This window comes from Cuculus canorus, chromosome 2, assembly GCF_017976375.1.
Source record: "Cuculus canorus isolate bCucCan1 chromosome 2, bCucCan1.pri, whole genome shotgun sequence".
NCBI lineage: Eukaryota > Metazoa > Chordata > Aves > Cuculiformes > Cuculidae > Cuculus > Cuculus canorus.
In genome coordinates, this window is record NC_071402.1 from 122735142 (window position 1) to 122758953 (window position 23812).

Sequence of the window (23812 nt, forward strand, 5' to 3'; positions counted from 1 at the left end):
GGGCTTTCTGCTCGAAGGGGAGCATATCGCCTTAAGAGTTAATGTGATTTTACAGCTCCCTGGTGAGGAGTGAACATGCCGAATACTGTACATGCTCTGATGCATGCCTTGCCTGGGGGGATCCTGAGACAGAGAATGCCCCCAACTTGCTGGAGCTCACCCAGTCCTTATTCCATTAATTCAATAGAAGCTCGACAGTTCTGTATTTAAGACAGGAAAAAAAAAATCTACACTACCCTATTGAAACTATGATTCTTTGTTTCTTCAAGTTAACTAAATGCAAGAGACCATTTTTAATTCAATATTACTTAAGCAGAAAATAAGTCCCTCGTTCATTCGTCCTGTAAGTAGCTTTTTTATTTTTACTAATTAAACAATTGTTTACTTTATAGTGGCAGTAAAAAATACTGAAAGTACTTTTAGCCTAAGGCAACCAGATGCCCCAGATTCATCAGGCCAGTCCCATCTTTTTTAATGGACCTTCCTGTTGTCTGTTGCAAATTGTCCGGGTGCTGAGCCATTCCAGTTTTCACAGCCCCTTTCCCTTCCTCCCAGACAGCAAACGCTCCAGCCTCAGTTCACTTCCTTTGTGTCTGACATCTGTACCACTAGACACCGGAAAGGTGGGCAGGTAGCCCAGTGGCCACAAAACCTGTTTCATTTCTTGGCTGTGCCCCAACAACCCCGCTGCCCTACCCACAAAAATCTTCCAGGATGCTAAGACCGCAAATCTGGTCAGCTTATTTTAGCCAACTGTACTATTTAGAAAAATTAAAACAATTATTGCTTGCTTCAAAATGTTTATCTGCCTCTTTAGTTTTCACAGAACATTTCCTTGTTTTATGGTTAATATTTTACTGCAGAGAAGTAATTCTTTAAAAAAAAAACCCAAACACACACACACACACACAAAATATCATTGTTCCAAGGCAGCTGAACCTGAAGCTGTTGATTTATTTTCATTTTACATTTTGGGATTTTCCGGGGGGTACTGACTCTGAACAAAGGGCATGAAATAAAGTTGGAATAAGATGTAGCCATACAATAGGTGAGAAAGTTATTTGTATAAAAGCCCCCTAGAATAGCATTGAGTGGTAACATTATTGAGAACCAAAGAAATTGCTCGATATCTGGGCTGCCATTCTTCCTCGGGGAAACTGTATTTAACAACAACAAAAAAAAAAAGACACAAAGCACACATAAGTGCCTCTCATAACGTGAAAGATTTCTGTTTAATTTTGTTTAAGTGTTCTGTGCTATCAGTTGCTGCTTGAATTAAATGAAAAGCAATTTCAGTGGTAAACTGAACCCTTAAATGTAAGAAAAAATTCCCATTTTCTTTTGAGCTATGATCTTAAATTATAGCAGTGCCCACTAGAGCTGTTTGAGCTCAAGTTGTGTTGGTGTTTTTTTATAATAAACCTCTTACTTAAGCAGGATTATGACTTGGCTACAACAATACCTAGCAGAATAAAAGGTGACAGGAAAACTCTTACTCTGACGAAGACTTTTGTTCCAAAAATATTTAAGATAAAATGCTCCTAAGTTTATCACTTTAAAAGGGATATTGTTAACATTGTTACTTACTAAAATAAACAGATTTTGACAGCTGCCTCATTTGATCACAAGTACAATTAGGACTTTTAAATGATCCTTGTTTTGAGTCTCTTTTTTTTAAAGCACAACACAGATCATGCCCATCGTGAGAAAGAATTTGCAATAGATGGTTGCAATGGTGATTTTTAGTATTTGAATAAGTGAAATAAATTAATACAACAACTCAACGGCAAAATAACCTGTTCCAAATTATTTTTCCTTTGCGTGAATATCACCTTCATACTAAAGTCTATAGCCAACAGTTTATATACATATTCTTAAACAGATGCTCTAAATTTTAAAATATATAATCTTATACTTAAAGCTGAATTTAAATAGTCACAGCTGATGTAAAATGTCCCTCACTGGTAGGTGGCAGCCATTTTAGGTTTTCAGGTTATTTTGTTGTTTTCTACTAGTATTTATACAGTAGAAATACAAATACTCGAAGTATGGTGAATCCCATTGGCATATGATAAACACAGTGCAGTGTTTCAGGATAACAGGTGATTTTTTTATTTTGCTTTGAAGGAACACCTTTGTTTTGTTTTGTTTAAAAAAAAATATGGTTATAAAAAATAAAGTAGAAAATCAAGCATAGAAATGTAGGTCCAAACATTTAGTAAGAATGTTTTACCCTTTCATTACACAAAGGCACTTGAAGCTTCTTGAAAGATTAGTTAATTCAATTTCTTAATGTCTGTAAAAGAAGTATGAAAAGCGTCTATTATCCCTATTTCACAGATGAAGAAATTGATATTCAGCGACCAGTTCAAGGCCACACAGGAAGCCTGTGGAAGATCTGAGTATGGACACCTTGCCACATAGTTCTTCACACTGCTCCTCCCTTCCCAAAACACATCCCATTTTCCCAGGACTGCACAGGACAAATCCACATAATGAGAGTTTATAAGGGCAAAGAAGATGCAAGTCCATCTAACAACAGCATAAAGATTTTTTTGTGACATCGCTTTGGGAAGATATTTCTGAAATCAGACTGAACTATTAGTTGTGTAGGTAGGACTATGATTTCTAGCTGTGTAGTAGCTGAAATCACAAATACTATAGTTTTTAGGCTTTATCCTCTGAACCAAAGCTATAGCCTATAATGGTTTTCATTTTACCTACCTATTTGGGAGGTAAGGAAGAAGAACAGGGAAAACACAGGAGTCTCAAGAATCAAAGGTAATTTCTGTTTTAGTTCCAAGTTACATGGAATTGTGTTGTGTCAATCCTAACCAAATAACAAATTGGTGAGGTTTAGAGATTCCACCTAAATACCTTCCCACACCAGCACACAGTCCAAGCTACAATGCAGTTGTGGTTTTCCCAGGTCCTGCTTTTTGATCTGAATCAAGATAATTTGTTACATTTGTATCTAGATCCATTTATAGGCCAGGCAATGCATACTATTTGTTTCTAGAACATTCCTCCCTGTCTTCATCCCATCATTGACTATCCCTTTTCTACACTAACAAACCCAAACATTACACTTTTGAAGGCCCTTCATGGCTATGGATCTCCCACAGATCATCTTTCCCTCTGCATCAACTCATTTGTTCTCATCTGGGCACTGCCTTTATTCTTTATCAACCAAAGTTTCCTAGAAATACCATTTGTGCTTTTCAGCAGACTCTTCCTTACACTTCAGAGGAGTTTCCCGCGAAGTTGATACAGCCATTACTTCATATTCCTTCAGCTCTTGCCTTGAAACTCACCTGTGCTGTGGTGCTGATAAAGCACCCAACAGTAATTTTTGTGTTGTGACTTGTCCCTATTATGCTAATAGATAATAATCTCCCTGTTCTCTGACGCGCCTCCATTGTGTTTCATTCATTTATTGTTCCTTGTCATGTTCTTAGAGCCTCCCTGAAACTCATTTAACTCAGTATGAAGGCTCCCACTGCTTTCAAGGCTTTTGCTCAGGCTCCTGGATGCTAAGTCTTCTCCCTTTTACCACCACAGTCAGGAGCACAGTAGAGACCTGTCCAAGAAATCGTGCATCTGACAGCATTTTACCCTTCCTCCAGCCTGCATCTATATAAGTTATGACACTGACTTTGTTTTTTGGCACCGAGTAGTTTGAAATAGATGTATACTTCAGGTGTCATTGGACTAATGGGAGGCCCCTGTGCAAAGATACGCAGAAGACCTGCTTCCACCACCCCTCTGTTCCAGGCAGAGGTAACCCGTAAAGGTCCTCCTTATCTCCCTGTCAACCATCAGTGAAAGAATAGCAAATTTTAAAATCAGTTCTGGAAGAGTTTGCAAGTTGGCACAAGAGCCTGTAGTGGCTCTAAACCTTTAACATTATTTTAAGGCTATATTTAAATATATATGTGTCATTTAAAATAACTCACTTGCCCTCCTCCCGTTTGCTATTATTCATTTCAGCACCGATGCAACAGCCAAATGGTTTACCAGCCTGTGTCGCTAACACTTGCATAATAACTTGAGATCTCACAACCCCTCTATTTATCAAGCAACAATGTTACCAAAAATAACTATATGCATTGCTATAAGGGGAGTTGGGGAGGGGGAAGAGGGGGAAGAGGGGGAAGAGGGGGAAAGGGGATAAGGAATTATGTTGATACAGTTTGAAACCTGCAATAAAGAGCTAGCATTGAACTTTAACAGTGTGTAAGTCACTTTTCCTCATGAGGTGCTTATCACAAGGTGAGGTCAGAAGAAGAGAGGCTGTGCAGGTCCCTCTGTGTGCCTGGAGAGGCGGCAGGGCTGCCAGGTCAACATGGGGCTCCGGAGCAATGCCACTGCAAGTGTTGTCGCGAACCTGCAGCAAATGAAATGGGGGAGATTTCTCAGACAAATTCATAATAGCAACATCACAAACTCCCAGAAGCCCCTTCCCCACTTCATCTTTGCAACCTGGTAGCAATCACTATTTCTTTTGCTACACACCTATTCTTAATACCATTATTCACAGTAGATTGTTCAGGGCTTAGTCGGAAATGCAGTATATATTTAATCAGGAAGGAATGTCACTGTTATGTCCATTGGCCACTTCATGTAAGTGTTTCTTGTATCTGTGAATATGTTTGTGTGTTTGTGTGTGTGTGTGTTTTTTCTTTTCAAAGCCTAACCATTCCTGGGGGTGGGAGGAAAAGAAGAAGGGAGGCAGCAGCTCTCTAGAAAGGCTGCTTCATCTGTGAAGTTTACAAAATACCATCAGCACTGCTGAACTAATGAATAACAAGAATGTGTTGTCTCTGGCTTTTATGCAGACTGTTCTGAAAAGATTCAAAACTGTGTGGGACCTGCAGTGTTGATCTGCCTATTCCAGGTACAGCTTCAATGATTTTTATCTCAGCTTGGAACACAGAGTGTGTTCTGATACTAATACTGATAAAAGCATAAAGGCTGATGCCATCTGCCATGGCAACTATCAAGATGGCAGCTGCTTTTCATCAGCTTTATCTGAACTTTGCATTAATGGGAATTCAGACACTGTGGGTGCGTTTTCAAAAAGGACATAAAAATGATAGCACTCCTCTGAATAAAACCAATTCGTCAAATATCAACCTACTCTCATCTCCTTTATCTTTCTGGTAAGAAAAACGAAATGGGGGAAAAAAATTCCATGTGTGCTCTCTTTAGATCACCTTGTCTCTTTATCATCCCTACTCTCTGATGCCAGTGGTATTAGACACTTCCACTCACATAGAAGCAGCAGCAGGGCTGTAACCCTAAGAGGCTCTGACTTTGAATCCCATCTCTGGCATCGCTGCTACAAATGGGATTCAAATGTGCAGTGTCTGAGGGCAGTGCAAGCAACAAAATAGCATGCTAGTGTTCAGAGTCTACCACAGGTAATAATAGAGGCTTTTCCCAAAGAAAGAAAAAAGAAAAGAAAAAAAAAAGAAAATAAATAAATGAGGGATGGAGAGGGAAGAAATAAGGAGAGGAAAAAATTGTTCTAATAATAATTCTAAGGGGCTTTTCTTTTTTCCTCAGCAACGGTTTACAGCAGGTACACCTTCTCCATGTTCATTAGCCATGCTAGAACATGACAATTCACTGCAGAAAAGATGCTAATTACAGCACAGAAGCTTTGTGTTGCTGGCTATAAAAGTATATACGAAATATAAATATAAGATGGTAGTATACTAACATATTAGAATGCTGGTACACTTCTACTGATTTTGCTATTTTCCAGAAGGTTATTTTCCCTGAATCTTTTCCTCTGCTAATTAAATCTTTATTTGATTTATTTTTTTGGTTTAACTTAGCATCTGGCTCTCTCCGTCTCAGAATAAATTTTATTGAATTTTAAGTAGATATAGATATATAATGGATGTATCGAAACAAAAAAAAATAGAAAACAATGACGCTAAAATGTACATACACTGGAATCAAAAAATTTACAAAACATGTTCTCAAAAGAGTGTTTGTTGCTACTACAGATTGCTTTGGCAAGTAAAACTGAAATGCTTGAATGTTAGTGAAAGAAAGCCTAATTAGAAAGCAGAATTAGACATAGAAAACAAGTTAGACACAGAGAGGACAAGGACCAGAGATTGGACTGTGCAAAATACCGTGTGACTTCAGCTTTCCAAAAAGTCAGTGGCAGCTGAGGGACCTCTCTGGCATCACAAGTTAAAACCCAAGGGACCAAGTTTACTCAAAGCAAGAATAGCAGATCAAATCATTAGCTATTGTAAATTAGTTTAACACCACAGCAGTCAAAGCGAGGGCCTGAGCTGGGCCAAAGGCAGTGGCAGCTTGCTGACTTGCTCTTCATGACTATTTGGCCCAGAAGCTCTCAGGGCTGATAGGAATCCAAAGATCTACATATAAATGAAAAATACGGACGCATTAGTAATAATGCTGTCCATTATAAAATATTTTCATTCCCTCTCAATTTTTGCATTTGGAAAAAATATTATTGAATACCTGATTCTACAACAACAACAAGGTGATTGTTGGAAGGCAGGGAGGAGAGAAATGGCAGAAACTTAGTAAAGAGATTATTATGCCATCCCTTTGCAATCCACCATTTCAAATATGAACTCATTTTCTCTTTCTGTTATATATCAAATGAGGCTAGTAGGCAAGGTAAGACATTCTTCATTTTCAACATTGTAAAAAACAAGAGAAAAAAATTGTCTACTAAATTTAAGTAAACAACAAGACAGCATACAAAGAACAAGCTTTCTACAGATTTTTTTTTCCAGTGCTTCCAGTCCAACCCAGATTCTTGGTGACTGTTGAAACACTGTTGGGATACTTAAATTAAGGGAGTTCTGTAAATTCAAATGAGTTTCATTCCATCAAAATGTCCCTCCCTAAAACAAAAACATAAAAAATATTAACTGATACTTTCATTTAAGGCCTTGTGAGATGACAAAAAGCAGCAAGACCAAGGAGAACACATGAAGGTCTTATTGCCTTCCAGTGTCTTCCCCCAAATTATATTTAAGATATGTTGATATACCTAGAAGGAATATGAAGAGCTTCAGGAAGCTGACCAATGAGAAGCTTGAACTGCTGAAATTTTGTTATCCTTACTGTGGGAATAGGACTGTTTTTTGTCTCATAGCTATATCAGTCACATTTTATTTTTAGTCACTGAAAAAATTCATCTCAAAAATAAAATAATAATTGTCTTGAACTAGAAAGTAACAGCAATGAAACAAAAGCATAGAAAAAAAATTGAAGCTAGGAAAGAAACAGCAGACCTGACACCACACAGATTTTTTTAGGACACAATTCTGTGTGTGGAAAAGTCGATTCACCTCTCCCTATTGCAAGAATATGTTTTTATTGTTTTATGCCCACAGCAAAAGATAAACACTTTCTGGAAAGGGATGGGTGAAAGTGTACTCATAGCCACCACGTTGCTCTGTGCTGGCTACTCTTCTTGGGAGCTACAAGGGCATTAATTTTTCAGTAAAGAAAGAAATAGGGAGCATTTTAAGTCTTACCGAAAGAAGGACAACTCCATTCTCTAATAAACTTACCTTCATAATCCTTCCCATTCTTTATGACTGTATGGCTTTATTGTTGCCATCCATTGCTTTTAACATTTGAAGGCAATCAGAGTTTTGCTATTAATTTCCAGGCAAGCAGGCATGCTGAACGATGTCATAGTTTCTGAAACCTTTTTTCCTACATAAAAATGAGAGTGGTGGTTCTCAAATTACAGTGTTCAGAAAAGACCTCCACCCACCTCCTCCAGCATACAGAAAAAGAATCTAAAAGTTGTGTCAGATAAAACATTAAATCAGCAGTTGAAGAAGGAAACAAAATTATTAGCTGTGCAAATGGATCATAAGCAGATGATCAGCAGGCCGCCTTTGGAATAATGGGTACAGCTCTGAGAAGGGAATTACAGAAATTAAAGAGGTACAGCTGAGGATGGCCAAAATGTTATGAGAACTCAAGGATCTGAATTATTTGAAACTTTGGAAACAGTTGCTTCATGCATTTCAGCAAGGAAAAGAAACTAATAAATACAGATGAAAACAAAGCAGAATGGAGAACTCCAATGCCTAAAGGAAAAGACTTTCAGGTTGGAAAAATAAAGTCAGTGAGAAGCAGGCTATTAAAAGTGGTATGATTAAACTGTTAGAGTCCCTATGAAAGTCATTGGAGTTCGCCACCAAGTCAGTAGATTTACAATATTGTTCCTGGAGTAGTATTTCTTTGAAGGATGAAAGGACAAATATATAGGATATGTACATTAAATGTTACAAGTTGCACTATCTTTACAATTTCTAAGGCAGGTAGGTAAGTATTTGGAAAAAAATATATATGAGAATAGTATTGCTAATAAAATTATTCTGAAATCATTGAAGGTATTCTGGTTTAGAACAGTAAAGAGACTAGACTGGCATGATGAAATTAAGTATGGACGTTTCCATTTGAAAATAACAAAACCCCAACAAAAACATTATCCAGTATTCACAACGCCCTGTCACCAGAGTTCAAGCTGATGCAATACATTTCATTCAGCTTCAATGGGCCAATTTTTAAGTGGGATTTAGGTAGCCATCTGCATTCTTTTGCACCTGTATGGCTTTGAAAATACGGTGCAACTGGCCCAGGTCACTCTCTTATTATATAAGCTGCCTTGACAACATGCTCCTTAGTAAAGGTATAAAGGGTGGTAGTACACGGACACACAGGACTGAGCTTTAAATTAAGGCAGATTTTATAGACTTTTGTGGTTAAAGTTGGAGATTTTGAGGTGCAGCACTGTGCTGTTCTCATTAAGACATACTGAAATACTGCTGTCTTTTATTAATAATGGCAAAAATCTGATACCTGGTATTGAAGCTATTTTGACATATTAATATTGCGTTGCAACTGTGTCACTAAAGTGAGGGCTTTGCATGTTCTTGCTCTTCAATTAATCTACAGTTGTAATGGTCTGGTAACGACATCTCCACAGAGTTGCATTGGAATTACTTTCCCCATCCTCATCTTACATTTTAATGGCACTGAAGTAGGGTCTTCATAGAGGTGCCTTGCAGTCATCATTCATCATTGTAAACTGGTATTCTACTAAACAAACTTTCCAAGACTTCTCAAGCACAGCATGAACTTATTGTTCAAGTGAACTGAAAGTTGATGTGGTATGGAAAATCATGAGAAGGAAGTTGACTAACTCTTTTACAAATGTAAATATTGTAGTTGCTGTGAAACCTTTATAGTTCTCAGAGACTAAGTCCACTTAAAAGATTAAAAACTTAATCCTGTAGTCTCTTTGCAGGGAAAAAACATAAATGTTATACATACTATATTTCATTTCAAACAAAATATTCCACAGCTTATTTTGCAGTTTGGAAAAAACAGTGAAAACAGAAGTGTGCTTATTGGTAATCAAATATATTGCTGAGAAGATTTCTCTACACACACACAACTCCTTGTGAGGCCATGACTGCAATGGCTCTGAAATTGGACAGGCTTATCCTTTGAGTTTGGTTTAAAGGAAATATCTTGTTTCAGTACTTCCATGAATCAGATTTCAAAGTTCTGTACAAAAAGTTCCAAGGATCATGTCACTTAGTTTTATCAGAAAGCTGTACCTTATATGCATCTTGCCCATACGTGTGCACTGCTGAAAATTGAAGCAGAGGGTATATAGTAAATGATTAATGATTTCTCTCTATCTAACTGATGCTGACAGTTTTTAGCACAAAAACTGCCCTTATGTAGTCTAGAACACATGCAAAACACACAATTTAATTTAATCAACAGGTTCTCTGTCTTAGGATAAAAGCATTTATCCAGGACCTTGCAGATAGACTGTTCTAGCATGTTTCCCTCAGTATTTGGTTTGTTCCATGATGAAAGACTGACAGTGGATTTTGGCTTCAATATCTTTCACATCTCTGATATGCCATATTTTCTAAAGAAGAGGTCCCTGATCTTTTGCTTTGGTACATTTGAGAAGGAATTAGATACCACAACTAAGACTCAAAGCTGTTACTACAAAGAGATCTCAAAATCTTAGTGCAACCCCTGCATAAAAACTCAGAATATAAAATCTATGAGCCAAGACTGAGTGGCAATGGGAATGACAGCAATGACATAACTCAGTAAAGATGATGAGTTATTGCTGTTCCATGCCAAGGCCAGGGTCTGTGCCCTGGGGACCATGCATAGTACCTTTCCACAGGAGCACTTGGAAAGATCATGCTCCATCTTACAGTTCAGAAGATCATAGCTGGACTTACTTTTTTCAGGCATTGCATTTGACAGCTGATGGATGATCATAGGTAATCATAATGGGGGAAAGAAGAGAAAACTAGCATTTAGTTATGTGCGGGGGACTGGATTTCCCTCTGCACTTACACCAGCGAACAGTGGCTCTGCAGCCTGTGTGGTCAGATCATTCTGACTCAAAGGCAGTGTGCACTCATTTCATGTGTTTAAATGAATGGCACTGTATGCAAAACCACAAAGAGCAGAAGTAGTAACTTTCAACAGATTTGAGGAAAAGGTGCTATGGGTAGCCGAGCAAGTTAGCAGCAACAGGAGAAAGAAAAACAAGGGCAGAATGCACTATTGCCACAGATAACTTGATCACAGCCCCAAGGGCACAGAGTACTTGATGTTAACCCAAGTTTTGACAGGGATTTTTTGGCATTCCTGGAGAAGACAGCAGCAGTATAGTGAGCCATGACTCACACCACCTGCCTACCATGAAAACTACAACAGCCTGTTGCGAGGTTTAAAAGCAATAAGAGCTTGTGTCCTTAGGTCAAAAACATTTTCTATACCATTTACATAAAGAGTCTCAAACAGAAGAGAAAAGAAAGATGCTTATGTTCTCAAGTTATTGCAAAAATAATTGAACAATCAAGAGGTCTTTCACCTGTTACAATGCACAGATAAAGTAGAAGTTATTTTTTTTCACTGGTACAGATCACGCTGGGCCCAGAGTTTAAGATACAGATTGATTGATCTCTTTAATCAAATATTTGTTCATGGGGAGGCTGTTATCTTTATTGTGGTGACACCTGCTAGTGTCGTTATAGTTAAAGGCTTACTGTATTTCTATTATAAATGCCGGTTTGGGGTTTAACATATCAGCAGGTTTGCATTGCATTGGGCTAAACACTGGCCTAGGAGTTGTCAATCCTAAGGCACACAGGCAATTTTTTTAAACCCAAAATTGATTCTGTTTGGCATTTTTTTCTTTAATAGAATTGCTAAAATACTGAAGGAGAAGAAAACAGTTGAAGTAGCTTAGATTTCAAGAAGCAGCTGATGCAGTCTCACTCTCAAATCTTTATATTCAATACGAATTAAAATCAGTGTGTGAAGATGCTGTCACCTGACTTAACAAACAGGCTGATAAAGCACAAAGAGATGTAGTTTCAAAGGTGGTATGACATCTTTCAGTCTACCAAGGCCAGTTTTAGCCACCCTGCTAATACAAAATGGTCTGAATGCCAGCACAGCTAGTTGCTTTAGGAATGCTCTGCATAAGAGAACATCCCAGCGGCACAGACAGCTGCCTCATATGCACTAACTGCTGGTAGAAGGGTAAGCAACAGTAAGAAAAAATATGAGTAAATGATGTTGAAGTGGGTAAACTGTTTACAATGTAGTAGAGTTTACTTCGAATTGCACCACTGGGGGTATTGCTGTAAGGCTCGGAGCATAGAGTCATGTCAGTTGGGGCATTTCTGGGCATCGGCAGAGAGGGTAAATGGGATTGGACCTGGGACTGCTCTAGCCTTTTTTTCATAGGGTAACGTAGAGCATCTTTCTAAGAACTGGAATAAATGATTCTAAGCATTCAGCATGCTGACATGGAAAATACTACTTTCAGGACAAGAACTAGCTTTCTCAGTGTTCTCCATTTTTCTCTTTAGCTTACATTTTCTGAGTTCCTTTCAGCTCCCATGGCAGTTTTCACAGCTCCACTACGTGCATTTCCACCGTCTCACTCCATTTCTGCACAGCCCACTACCCTCTATATTTTTACAGAGACGAGCAGGTCTCGGATATGATAATATGCCACATGGTAAGAAATTCTCTTAGGAAAGCTGGCACCTACATTCTGAGGACAAATCACATGTGCTTATCTCACTTTCATACAGAGTGTGGGTGCATGTGCCCACACAGATTCAGTGGGCTAATATCCAAAACTTACCCTCTCCCTACGATCTTCCTCTATTTTTAACTCAAACACACTAAATACAGACTTGAGCCTGAGCTTTCCCCTAAACCGGTTACTTCTAAGGATTGCTCCCTAAGCTCTTCTCCACAGCTCTTCCCTGGCCTTGGCACCTGAGGTGGTGCTCAGGAGACATGCCCCACCTGCTCCCAGGATAAGTCAGACATGGGGGCTGTATCATCACACAAATCTTAGTACACCATTTTCTTTCGCATGTGTATCTGCAATTAAATACATCCATTACATTCAACACACACAAGAAATGGTGAACAGAGCAACATGGGCTCTACAGAGATTGTCATCTTTCTGCATCACCTCTACAACACAATGCAACAATTTATCTGTGAAGGATGGATGAAATGGGAAAATATCCCACCCTAGACTATATTCTCTTGTTCTATCTCTTAATGAAATAGTGTATTCTCCACTGTAATGTTTATGTTTTTATATGTACATACACACACAACAGTGTACATGCCTGCGTTTTTTATTTTTCAGCTGACAAACTATACCTTTACATGCTTTCTACTCTGTTCCCTGTCTTCACATTCTTTGTGCAGTTTCTACTTCTCCAGGAACTTCACCAATTCATCACAGTGAACATGGTTATATTTTAATTGCTAGCCATACTGTAGTAAATATAAATGACAAAAATCATCAAACATATGTTGCCTAAGTTGTATAAATATGCATATATGTTAAAGATGTGGTAGCAGGCAGGTGCACAGGAAATCTTCATAAAGTTAACAGCTACTGCAGCAATAATAAACTGATGTTACCCTTTCAAATGCTAGTCAGGATTTTGTGAGCTTTAGCCACCACTGTGTGATTTGAGCAGTGCCACTAATACAGATATAGTCAAGCTGGCAACTTCTCCCTGCCTCCCCCCACTCCCTCCTATCTCCCCCTTTTCTGTAACAAAGAAATAGAATGAGTTTATTAAAGTATAGATGCCATTTTCATCTTGCAACGTTAACTGTGTTGTCTGTATCCCAAAGGTACTAAGTCAGTCAACGCAAACAGCTGTGCCACCTACTTGCAACAGTTGTACACCCACCACAAAGCACGGGTAGGAGGAGCAGGTTAAAGCGAACCGTAAAGCTGCTAGTGTACCTCACTTTGCAGCTTACCCATTAGCTCGAGGGAAATTTCATCCCTTTGGAGAATATGCATTGTATGTACAGCTCGTAGCACAGAGTATTCTTTTGCTCTCATCTCCTATAAACCACCTACTGCATTTTTATGTTCTACAATCACATACACCAAAACAGTGTTTAGCAAATTAACATCAAGCTAAATAAAAGGCATATCAACCAGCTTAGCAGGCACCTTTTGGATGCTTCTGTGCTGAGGATGTTGGGTGATCTGTAGGCTAAGATAGCTGTATTTCCCTCATATTGTCATTATTTGCTGTTAGTATAGTTGGATGAGTTTAACAAGGAAATTAATTCATTTTCACAGGTTTCATCAGTAGCCCTGATTACTGCAACATGAAGGAATAAGGCAAACTAGTGGAAGAAGGCACTTATTCAGTGCATCTCCATGGGCAGCCTACACAGTTGGGTTTTCTGTAGAAACTGCATGATACAACAAACCTGACCTTCCACTCCAGTCCTTCATGAGGTGAATCCTTAGCTGCAGAAACTCCCTGTGCACAACCACAGAAATACATTTCATGTTTGTGCACACGTGTGTGTGTGTGTGTGTGTGTGTGTATGTGTGTGTTGGGGAGAAGGTGAACGCACGTCACAGCTTGTGTGCAAGTGCAGTGTATTTTTGACTTCCACTGCAGAAAAATGGCATTTTTGCTTTCAATGAGAGTCAATGAAAAAGCATCTCTTGTTATCTGTCTCAGAACTGAAGTCTTGCTCATCGCAGGCCAGCTGTGATGTGTTTGCTCAGCACAGCTTTTGTCTCAGAGATGAGATGTAACAGGATGTAAAGAAATAAGAGAAGCAGCACATGTACATGTAGGCATTAATAAGAGTCATGCACTTGTCTGGTATTTCTAGGTCCTCCTACCTCTAACAGTAACAGTGTCTCGTAAAGCAATAAAGCAAACCAAGACTTCCCTAGTACCACTAGCAACCACAGCACAGACGAAACACCTGCAGTCTTCCAAAGCAATGTTTATTCGAGGACAATATCTAAGTGTTAGTGAATGTCTAGACCTTGTAATCCTGATCCTCTGATACAAGAATAGGAACACAATCAGTACTAAGTGTTCATTTAGAAAAAGAAATACTTTTAACTACAGCACAATTAGTTGTGAGTTTCTTCCTGCCTCTTCAATATAATTAACTAGGGCTTTATCTTACTATTATCCTTGTATGCATTAGGGACTCAATCTAGGAACTTCTTCCTCACAGGACTCTAATATACTCTTATCTTTTTGTATTAATTGAGTTATCTTGTACTGTCACAGAGACAGTAGCTGAAACAGAGATGCAGAAAGAGAACTGTAGTCACTCCTGAATGTTAGTTGAACTCCAAGAACTTCAACTGGGGAAGTATTTCATCACCCACTGCAACTCCTCAAGGGTCTGGTTGCCCTGTTCCTGGTGTACTGGCAGGGAAATCCCACTGTTAAGGACAGCTCCATTATCCCACTCAAATCACATTAGAGATACCTGAAAACCACTTGTCTCACTTTTTCTCAAGAGCACTGATGACCACCTCTGTTCTTCTGAGAAGACTTTTCCAACAAACCTCACTGGCATACAACAGCACACAAACAATACAGCAATGTCTTTATAGGTAACAAGTGAGACAAAAACCACACATAGTGCATAGCAAGAAACCAACAAGTTTTATTTCTGTCTTGTCTGCACCATGATATGTTTTGTTGTCAGTATATGTTTTCCTGAGGCTATAGTTCATTCTGACTTCTCACTTTCAAGGAAATTATTGTTGCTGAAATCCACTCCCTACACACCTCAAAAATGACTGCTTAGTACAACTATAGTCATGCTCATGACACTGATCTTTGAAGCCATAATACTTAGTGCAATGGTAAGAGAAGATAACAAGTTGAAAAGCAGGAAAAACAAGGCTTGTACAGTTCAGGTCTGTAGTGATACTCACCCTTAACAAGACCAAAAAAGCAATGAGCCTGGCCAAATGGTCGTCTTCAATTTAGAAACACCTGCTGTGCATACTTTTATCATGACTTTCAGAGGTAGGCTCATCAGTGTCAGTCTTCCTAGACCAATGTGTAATCACTATAATATTATGTAATGACCATATGAGGGATTATTTAAATAACCCCAAGAAATTCAAGAGGACCAGATCCCAGTACCTGATCTTTAATTTATAAACGAACATGGAAAAGAAATTCTAGACCTGACGTCTGTAGAAGTGAACCTACTAAGATCTAGGTTTCCATACAGAGACTTGCAACAGCAGACCTGTGAAACAAATTTCTCTCTTGAGTCTCCCAAGCAGCTAATCTGATGGTGCTCTAATGAGCAGGCATGACTGCTCCCCCCTTAGCTCCTGGATGGCTACTTGTACAGTAACATCTAAAGGAGGTGGATTGTCAGTAAATCACAGAAGGTTAAAATATAACTAGTAATCTGGAAAAAATGGCTACCAGAAACTTTTCTGTTTTCAGTACTGCTTACAGTACCCCGTAAACTTATCCCACATACTAGAAGCCCCACTTTATCACAATCCAACTCCTAACGTCCCTTGCCTTTGCAGATGTGTGAAACTCTTTAATACAAATCAACACAGCGAGTCGTACTTTTATCTGATAAGAATACCAGCATTGTCCTATCTAAATTTGTCAACTGTTGTATCTCACACATGCCAAAGAGAAGGTTTACAGAAGGTATGGTAAGCAGAGGGATAGTGTCAACTATGAACACTCCATAACTGAGATAAGACTGGAGTGAATACTCATAATATTTCTTGTGACATTAATATTAATACTGAGAAATATGCAAGGAGTCACTGGGAAACCCCTGACCTCAGCATTTCTATTTCAGGATACTTTCTTGTGCTCTCACTGTATAACTCCATATTTTTCCTTATTAAGAGCAAGACTTGACTCCAAAACAATACACATGAATTAGAAGTTCAATTAGCAAGATCAAGTAGTTACAATTAATTCATTTGGATATGATCTAGAAACAAACAAACAAACAAACAAACAAGCCATTACCTTAAAGATAAAGAAAGGCTTATTTTCCTACATGGGTATGCTTGAAAGGAATATAAAAGTGACTTAGACAAATGGACTACCTCCAAATAATAAAGTACCAGTTTAAGAAAAATGCACGGGCCAAGATTACAGCAAATTATACACTTCTATACCCAAGCAGCATTCTCACTCTTGAATTAGAAATAGGCACACTTAACTCCAAGGATCAGCACAGAGCTCTTAGCCTATAATGATACCTCCTTAGCAAAGAAAACCATATTTTTCATTTCTTTTATCTGCAAATGTCTTCACCATTTCTTATTAGACTTCCAGAAAAAGAAAAAAAAAAATGGTCTATGACTGACAGTGAGCACACTTTCTGCTCTAAAGAGAGAGGATTAAGAAAATCATAAGAATTGAAAATGACCTGTTCTCTGAGAAACAATTAGGCAAATTGAAGTATAAATAACATGACAAGCTCAGCCTGTAGTCCCTAGAAACAAAGCATTTCTGAGCTATCCTAGAATGAGAACGTCAATGTATAAATCATACCACATGCCTTGAACAGAGGCCCTCTCCACATCCTTTGGGATGAAGCAAGGAGAGAAGGGGCCTAGGCGTATCTCTGTTCTCATCCGTTAATCTGTCTACCCACTTCATGGGTGTCAAGGAAATAGTTAAACCTGAGGGCCAAATTCGGGCTTTACTTACTGCTACACTCTGTCACCCAGATTTGGTCAGTATTTTAATGATGGTACCAAAGTAGTTCACATAATTTTAAATTTTTGCTGTTTCAAGATGCCAGGAATTTTTTTTCTTCAGGACAGTTAGAGACATCTTTTATAAAAACCCCAAATTTACCCAAAGCAAAGGACTTTAGGGAAGCCCCTTACAGGGCTTCTCCATAACCTTTGAAGACCCTCTAGAGAGTGGCTAGTCTCTCAGAAAACGAATATAACCAGCTGACTCCAAGTGCCACTTGATCAATAATGAGATATTCAGAAGGAGTCTTAATTTTATCTAACCAGGGGGATGAGACTATCATCTTCCCTGACAACCAAAAACTCAGCAGAGACCTCTTAAAGGGAATCATCTCCATTAAGTTGTTGCCTGCTTGCAAGCAGTAGCAGTAATGGCACTCACCAGCTTTCAGCTGGAAGTGTTTGGAGGAAAATGCAGCAGGTAAATTAATGCTTTGCAGGGGCATTGCACACATACCCATGGCATTATGTCATTGTGGCACTCATCTACAGAGTCTGCAGGGACTTGCAATTACTTCTAAGACTATGCCTGTGGTGCTAGGATGCTCCAGAAGGTAAAGCATATCTGTCCTGCAATGTTTGTGTGCATGCGTGTGAGCATTTGCACAGCCTTTCCACAAATCATGTTTTGTGGGTGCATCATAACGCTAGCATAATACCTTTTGAATGAAAAAATTAAATTAAAATGTAATGTTCTAAACGACCATTTTGCAGTTCATGACACTGAAAAAGTTTAGTCTGCTTTTTTATAAATTTACACTATGATAATATTGTTATTACTCCTGAATAAGCATTTTAGTGAAAAGCAATTATTTAAAACAGCAGTTTGGTGACTTAAATACATAAAAGTTCTTTTTAAAAAGGCTTGTCTTTTTAGAGAGTGACACATGCTATCATTATTAAGTTGCAATATTTAGTCAATACTAAATAATATAATCAATCCATAATTTCTTTAAGCAGTTTAATTGCAACTGTCTGTCTTATAAATGAAGGAAATGAAGTTCTTTTCAGGCAGGCAGTATGATCTTCCCATGACTTAGGGAAGAAAAGAGAAAGAAAAATTTATCTCCAAAATTTTAAGCTTGTGCTTGCCAGTGCTGAGTTGAGTAATTAGTCTGACAAAGACAGAGGAAAAGAAAACAAATAAAAAAAAAAAAAAGAAAGAATTTCCAGTGAAAAGAATAACAGTTGATGTAATAGAACAAGAAACAGACCAGTAGCCAAAGATGAGGAGTTTTAGGAATAAGAAAAGAGGAAACAATCTGACTTGCTAATAAATTAGGAGATCCCGAGGTGCATGAGGCATAAAAAAGAACCTCACATAGGTATTAGCTGAAGAGCTTTTCTGTACCAGGCGGATGATAATTCATTTTCTCTGTGATGTAACCCAACACTGTTTAGTCCTTTCTTAACAACCCTTCAATCAAGTCTCATTTCATTTAAATTTAAATAACACTTCAGCCACCTCCTACAGGGGAGGACTTGCAAATTTCCCTCTGGAAACACATTTCTATAACCTCAGAGTGTCCAAAAACCCCCAAATTTTATTTTAACTTCTACACTGAAAAAGTATTTAAGTAAGACATATTTATGAAACTGAAGTTGCAAAACATGTCATTTGTTCTGAAAAAATTAATCTCATAGTGTTTGCAGTTATGTACTCGTGTACCTTGCATTAGGTCTCACCTTATGTTGCATCTATATTTGGGCTGTAGCAGGTTTTCGTGTAACCTAAGTAAACTTTAGTTATAAAACAATTATTAGCATAAATACGAATAACGTTTTTGAGACAGATTCTGTCATCCTGCCTGTAGGAAAACTTAGTGGTATGAATCTGAAATTAATACATAGTGTCTCTCATTCTCACCAACCCTGTGACTTCTTAGACCAGATGTACATCACTACCTTTGAGATCAAGGTCAACAAGTATGTCGAGAGCAGCTGAAATTATGAGTCCTTCATTCTCCCAAAACCCATCATATACTGAGGTTTACCAACTTCTAACCTGATGAGTTTGGCATCATTTCTATAGGTATTAATCTTTTCAGAGAATTTTTAGACACATAGCTGCATTGCACAAATACATAATTCTTTATAAAAGGTCTTCAGGCAATACACATAACTAGTCAGAAATTAGTTTTGATTCCATAACTTGCAAGTTAAAACTAGGAAACAGCCATATTTTCAGAGCAAATGCAATTCATAGTGTATCAAAAACTTTGCCAAAGACTATAGAAACATTTGGAGACTGTGGAGATGCAATCTCACTCATATTTTACTGTGATGTCAATATAAAAGTTCTTGCCTAAATTCAGTTCCACCATGATGAATAGCATGTGGCTTCATTGCATTATGAGACTTGAAACCTGTTGGTCGCAGTTTCAATTGAGATGATAGCTAAGCACATCTACTTTCAACGCGAACCAATCAAAAAAAGATGTGATTTTCCATAGAAACATCTCTACCAATAGTTTATATATGCTGAAGTAGCCAATTACATCTTGGCACACTCAAAAATACATAGCAACAGCAATGACAGCATGGCAACAGCAGCTGCTGCACAACGGAAAAATTAGAAAATTACTCTCTAGAAAAAAATATATTCTGTTTCATTCATTTTGTTTACATTTTCTTCATGAAATAGTTTTAGGAAACACTGTATGTGTAGCTAACTCTTCTTGTGTACCTCATTACTGGATGAGTGAATTAAGATTATTAGCAAAAAAAATTCCTTATAGTAAGAAGTTACCTTCCACCATGAGTACAATTCTGCACATGGCAAATTATTCTGAAAGTATGGGAATTTCATTTCACTTTCTCCCAACTGAAGGCATACTAGTGTGAATAAGTTGACTACGCTTTTCATAGCTGGCGTGTTGACTTCAGTGGGACATTACCTGACAGCCTTAACCAGTGGGACATTACCTGACAACCCATGAATAGTCTGGCCACAGTGGAAAGTCTTATTCTTCCCTCAGGTGAAGACATTGTATGTTCTCCTTACAGGGTATGACATTTGCCATATTATGAGATATATTTACATGAATATGCACTTAAAAATAAATAACAGAAGGGGGGGTGTTAAATAGCCATGGTGGAAATACTTATTTTTTAACATGTTAAGGTCCAGCTCCTTCCTCCACAAGTATATGTTTCACTTCCATTCTCTCCTTCCCAGTGAAATGTTCCACTTCTATTATGGGACCACACAAAAGTGGTTATACTGTACTTGATTTATACTGTCAGTGAAGATACAGCAGTGAACAAACTAAGGCTTGTCAATACTTTCTCGGAGCGGCCTGTATGTGTATGTCCCCATCAAAGTGCCACCTGCGAGTAAAACAAAGCAGCAGAAATTGCATTTTTGCAGGGAGGTGATGTGAAGGCAAAAAAACCTGTCAAGAAATCTAGTAATTATATTCACAGTCACTGTGTCATGTGTCTATATAATTTTTCTTATATTTTACCCATTTGTAGATTTCTATCATTCTCCCCTGGGATATGAAGTAACTCATTTGTGCCTCTATAGTTAAGGATTAGGCAGTTTCCTTCATCTAAATCCTGCCATTCTGTAGCTATTAGCATCTGCAAAGTTAATCTGCTCTCTGGTAGGGCACAAATAGATTTTGACTTGTCAGGAGTGACTACATTGGAGTTCATCAAATGGAAAAGTATGTATATAGTGTGTAAGTATGGATTTTAACAATGCCAGAAAAACAATTTCTATTTTATCTTGTTCCTTCTAGAATTCGGGCTCAGTTTTGAGACTTAATATTTGTTTGACAGTGGTTCTGTTTTGTTTCATGTCTCTGCAAGCCCACACCCAGGATAGATGTGAGCCCATGCCCACTTCACATGATGTGTGAAGCCACACAACCTCCACTGAGGTTGGACACTCTGTCCTTCCCTCCATGTAACCAGAGATTGTCAGGGCCTTAGTGCAGCCAACTCTTCTTGGTCCCATGCCTTTAGGCATGCCCGTGCCTCTTGTCACATGTTGCTCATCTCATCCTTGCTTGAAGTGCCCCAAGGCACCCTCAAGGCCTCTAAGCCCAATTTTGCAAGGCACAGCTCCATCTGAACCAGGCAAGATTGCTCTGGAGATCTCAGAGTGTATGCCTGAAAGTGAGAAAAGATCAGTGCTTGGAAGGAAAAGATATTTTCCTCATTTATATTAAAGCATCAATAGATACAGCAATGGGTTTTTTTCAAACTTTCTCTTCTGCTTCCTAGTTCTGCTTAGCCCAGAAACTGGGCTGCAGATAAGATGATGATTAATCTGTCCAGGGTGGCACTTCCACTATCCTCTTGTCCCAGCTCAACAGGTGTTTTGGGGAGTCTTGAATGCTGTTTTTGAACCCTTGCACATAAAAAGCTGCTCTCTAAAATTACCTTTGAACATGACTGAGGGAAGACAGTATTCTTTGAAGTGCTGCTTATTGTCCTGCTTTTACACATTATTTATATGCTTCATCTTCCACTTGTCCTGCTCTTATCCCATTGACCAGGTTCATAGCGGTCATGGCTATGATAAAAATCATTATCATCAGTTACAGTTACTCTACTTCATTTTAGATAACGCTTCTCTTGGCCAAGAATGGAAGGGTATGTACTGCTGCTACTAGCTCTTATCGTTTCTCAAACTGTCAGTAAACAGTCATTATTGTCCTTCCACTTCTCCTTCTATTGTGAGAACAGTTAGTTATCCTACTTCTCATAAAGCTGGCTGGTTTGTAAATCAGCTTCCTTTGTTAATACTCTTTCATTTAAACCTGTAAACCCTCTTCACACCTCTTCCCTTAGCTGCACGTGCAGAAAATTAATCACTCGATGGAAATGTGGCTAAGACCTGAACAGGAAACCTGTACATTTTCAAAGAAAAAAATTATAACTCCAGCTCCCCGAGTAGGATTCAGGCCTGGTATATTTTCAGTTTCAGCATAACAGGTACTCTCATATCACTTTTCTCTTTTAGTTCTGGGGTGAAATCTTCAAGCATTAGAGCATAGCTTTCTGTTTCATGTGGTGAATATGACCTCACGTAGCTTCACCATTCCAGGAACAAAGTAAGAACCTTTCTGGAAAAAAAAAAAAAAAACCCAACCAAAAAAAACCCAAAAAACCAACCATAATTTCTTGTCTTATTTTTGAGTTTAGGGGCAAAGACTGTTGTAATAGCAGAATCTGATGGAAAGGATGGAAGAATAAGATTGAGCCATTGTCTCCAGCTTAACTTTCTGCCTACACTTTGTCTAAATTCTCAGGGCTTCGTACATGCTACATCCCTTAAGCCAATGCCTTGCAGGCGAGAGGGGCCCACTTGTTCTTTAAATGTCATTCATAGGATACAGCATAGAAAGGGTACAGCATACTAAGTTTACTCTGTGTTCTAGGTAGAGAATGTGAACTCCATAGGCATTTCAAGGCAAATTCTCTGTAAGTATTAGCACATAGGAGTATTAACTCCTGGTAAGATGTGAAACTTAGGGTTTTGGCTTTTCTATTCAGTTGGTCCTGTCATGTCACTCACTAACAAAATTGTTATAGTAGAAAGAGTTACAGCAGCTGATCCATTTTTACTCCATAGCAGCCATCCCCTAACTCTGTTCCACGATATCAGAAAAAGTGATAGTAAAACTATAGCAAACGGATGATGCTTTGTTTTAGAAATTTAATTAATACACATGGTGATGTTCAAAACGTGGAGATGTAAAAGCAGTTCTACACTGCATGAAACATGAATTTGGGGGAAACTCTAAGGCCCAGGTTGGGTTGGGAGAAAAGGGGGAGATGTTATCAACAGATGTAGCTAACAATGGCAGCTAAGCTACTCGGTAAGTAAGGTATCACTTTATGCAGTTAAGAATACAAGAATCCTGCCCTATGGTAGTTGTAGTTTCAGCCATATTACCTTTTAAATCTCTCTAGAATTGCCATGTCAAACTGACCCATCTTATACTTCATACTTCCACGTGTAGCTGCACGTGCAACCAAGGTTGCTTCTCCAAGCAGTTCTTTTTAGGTACTTTCTTTTCATCTGAAGTGACACTTGTCTCTGTCTACATTTTAAGGTGCTGCCCATTCACAGGAACAGACACGCTTTTCTGCTCTGTCACTGGAAGAACATTTTCGCGTGCCATTGCGGGCCACCCAGTTGATAAAAATGGTCATGCTGAAATTACAAAGGGCCAGCTGTCTCTTCCTCCTCTTCATTCACATAACAATACTCAAGATCCTAGCGGTGTTTAACAAATCAGAAATGGTAAGTAGCAGTGTGATATCTAAGCAGAAGAGAGGGGAAAAATACAGTGGTACAAGATCAAAAGGAAAAGATGAATATTTCAAGTGGTCTAAAGAGTGACGAGGGAAAAGAAAGGATGCAATGGGAGTAATTAAAGTCACACGGGGCATTCTCTTATAGGACACATTACCAAAATTAATTTGATTTACTCTAAACTATTCTGCAAAAGCAGATAGCACCTGTGTGATGGATACATAAAGATGTATGTAATCTGTTCATGATCTATTTGCAGACTGTACTAACTGTCAGTTGCTTGATGTGCATGGGCCTAGTGAGAGGAGAAAAGAAAAAAAGGAATATCTAGCTAACTAACTGTAGCACAAACATGTAAAGCTTTCTTTAATTGTCTCTGTTCTTAT